General features: G+C 38.1%; 1 long non-coding RNA gene across 1 annotated transcript; it reads right to left on the reverse strand.

The window, feature by feature from the left end:
* Positions 1-1,159: 1,159 nt before the first annotated feature.
* LOC118564142 lies at positions 1,160-3,511 on the reverse strand. Its single transcript, XR_004931664.1, has 3 exons — positions 3,264-3,511; positions 2,564-2,681; positions 1,160-1,246 (listed from the first exon to the last, which is right to left on the reverse strand). It is a non-coding gene; the product is annotated as an uncharacterized LOC118564142 (long non-coding RNA).

Below are 3,511 nucleotides of genomic sequence, written 5' to 3' on the forward strand. Positions count from 1 at the left end.
AATGCTGTATATTTATGGCAACATTGTGCGTTCGTTAATATAAACTGTCCCATTCAAATAAATACAATTTTGAAGTAAATGTTTGCGTAACTGTCTGTGTGTTTGCCACTGTCACATCTGAATCCCCCCATTTCTTATCTTATGCAGACAAAACTTTCTCCACGGTGTCCTTGGGCACTTATCATCATGCTGGAGAGCACTTGGCATTCTTACATGTTGTGTTGGCTTCTGCATTTGCACCAGGAGCAGTGCGCACATACCAAATCACTTCTCCCTCCATATATCTTGCTTTATCCATGGCTTACTGTAACTGTCAGTCGGGAATCACTGAGCTTCATACAGTAGGCTGAAACTGATGAAGACTTATTGGCAATACTCAAAAAAGCTTAATAGACCAACCAGCTAATAGATTTAGGAGGGAATTGTTTTTTTGTTTGTTTTTACACTGGATCAGGTTCCTTTAATAAATAGGATAATTTGAAAGCTACCTTTTGTACTCAGTAATGTTCAATTTATCTGATTTATCTGCAGCATTTAGGTGAGACTAAAAGGGAAAACATGTACTGGGGAGAATACTTTAGGGCAACATACCAGAGCAGGTTGGAAAGGGGGCGCTCCATTGCCCATTTTTTAAACATTCACTTTCTGTTGAGCCATCCAGTTCATGATCAGCCCCACAGAAAAATTGCAACACTCGTCCGGCTGTGATTGCTTCGCCAGTTGAAGGTATTCCAGATATATACAGATGAGGATGCAGCCCACCAATTTCACAGGTGTTCACTTGAAATAAAACATGCAGTATAATAATTTAATAATCTACCAATGATTTAGAATAAAAAACAATCTCAAGTATCATGGCTGAATGGCTCCTTTGCCCCGTTACCCATTAGAGCTGCCATTTCATAGCCTGGGCAGCCAGATTAATTTACACAGGGCGTAAATGTTTTAAATGTTTCTGTCTATTCACATGTGCAGGGCTTTGTCGAAGCTGTGGATGTATCAAAGTGCTTTACAAATAAATAAAGTTAGTTAAATTAAGCACTTAAGAGGAACTTACCAGAGCAGGTTGGAAAGGAGGCGCTCCATTGGCCAGTTCCTAAACATTCGATTTCTTCCGGGCCATCCAGTTTATGATCAGCTCCGCAGAAAAAACGCAACTTGTGTCCGGCTACGATCGCTTCACCAGTCGATGGTATTCCAGCTATGTACAGACGAGGATGCAGCCCGCCAATTTCACAGTTGTTCGCTGAAAAGAAAACAGGGAGTGTAATGCAAACACGACAATCTGCCAGTGAGACCAAAGAAAACTCAGGTATCATGGTCAAATTGCTCCTTTGCCCATTAGAGCTGCCATTTCATACACACCTGTTACCATTTTGTCCAAGACTGCTTTAATTTTTTTTACACGCTAACAAACTATTTCATAAACAACGTCTTTAACCATTGCTAAATGAAATTTTGAAAGAAGCTGCTCTTTATTACTTTGTATGACCTGCCAAAATGTATTCACACCCTTGTTGCAGCTGCTGAGCTTAGCTCATTTCTGAGCCTTTACATCTTGTTGCAACCTGCGGAGAGTCTCAGGAGGTGCTAGGAGGCGTCTGGTACAGACAAGGGTCCTGGTCTGAGCGTAGGACTTTCCAACTAGACTGGGGCTTTGGTCAATGGGCGGGGTTGTGTGCAACAAGGCAAGGCAAATTTATTTATATAGCACAATTCAGTACAGGGACAATGCAAAGTGCTTTACATGATTAAAATATAGCAAATTAAAACAGAATAAAAGCAAGTAGGAATAATGTAGATAGAAGTTAGAACAAAAAAGTGGTGATTCAGTTAACTAGAACAGTTGAAGGCAATCCTAAACAGATGTGTTTTTAATCTTGATTTAAAGGAACTCAGGCTTTCCGCACCTTTACAATTTTCTGTAAGTTTGTTCCAGATAAGTGGAGCGTAGGAACTAAATGCTGCTTCTCCGTGTTTAGTTCTGGTTATATAGGTATGCAGAGTAGGCTGGAGCCAGAAGACCTGAGTGGTCTGGATGGTTGATACACCGATAACAAGTCTGTGATGTATTTAGGTGCTAAGCCATTCAGGGATTTATAGACTGACAGAAGTATTTTAAAGTCTATTCTCTGAGATACAGGGAGCCAGTGTAAGGACTTTAGAACTGGGGTGATGTGCTTCAACAAGGCAAAACTGTCTGCTGCTTGGAGGAGTGAGTTACAGCAAAGAGATAATTTTACAATTGTATTGATTTTATACCTTTAATTAATCACAAAAAGCAGTTTTAAGATGTTTTTAGATAGATACACCTCCAAATGTTCAGTCAGTTTATTAAGTTTATGAGCAGATTTTTAATTTGTCTTCTGACTTGTTGGGTGTGCCAGAGACCCGCTGACAGGTTTGTCTTACTGTAGTGGGACAACCCCTGTTGCTGCAGCGTTTAGTTGGCCACGCAGCTCTCTCTCATTTTAGATACACTGAAAGTTTTTTCTCTAAGGAGTTCACCAGCTCGCGATCAAACCACTGTTTGTGTGGGCAGAAAAAACGTACATCCTGTTACCTATAAAAATAATTTTGCTGCAGTCAAAAGTCCACGGTATCAGGCTTGAAAGTCATCCTCATCAGTTTCACCATGGCTGATGGTCATAAAGCTCTACATTTTAACTCTGTGAGGCAAACTTTGGAGAAGACAGATCAGAGCGTTAGTAGTTTTGTCTAATTAGAACAGAATGAAGGAGGATAGATCAGACCCGCTACTGGACATATGTCTCATTGTCTTTAAAAAGTCATTAAAACATTTACCTATTAACAACTTCTTACTGGCAAGTAATAATTATGGCTTATAAATATATTGTGCTTATTGAAGCATACTTGATATGGAAAGTGTGGCAGAGAGTCCAAAAAAGCAGAAAGACCAAAATGGCAAAAGACATTGTTTACAGTATTGAGTGTAATAACTAACACACAACATGCATTTTATCAATGCAGATAACATAGATTAGATATGTTCAGAGCTAACACAAAATAAATAGAATGATGGTAAAAAAGATCAGATTTTAAAATAAATAACCAGGTACAACTTTAAAGATCAGTCATAAGAGAGGCATAATTAATTTTTCGTCAGCTTTTTTTTTTTAATTCCAGAAATATAATAATGAGAAAATATTAACTTAATATAAAATGCCATGTTTTTATTCAATGAATTTATTTATTCCAAAAATTACTTTAAAATGCAGTTTAACAAAAAAAGTTTATCTTACCAGTCTGTGACCAGGAAAAGTTTACAAAAATCTGGAAAAACCACAGAGGTTTCATTGCTGTGATGTAGTGATGTTTTCTGAGGAGAAGTTTACGTTGTTTGCCTCACTTTGGCTTCAGTTGCAACACAAAAAGGGTCAGAGATGGACGTCCCACAGTGACATCACGTTTTAGCTTTACCAATAAGCACCTTCAATATATGCAATTAATGTAACCATACATTTAAATTTGATCTATGTTATTATATACA

Source organism: Fundulus heteroclitus, chromosome 9 (assembly GCF_011125445.2).
Source record: "Fundulus heteroclitus isolate FHET01 chromosome 9, MU-UCD_Fhet_4.1, whole genome shotgun sequence".
Classification (NCBI taxonomy): Eukaryota; Metazoa; Chordata; class Actinopteri; order Cyprinodontiformes; family Fundulidae; genus Fundulus; species Fundulus heteroclitus.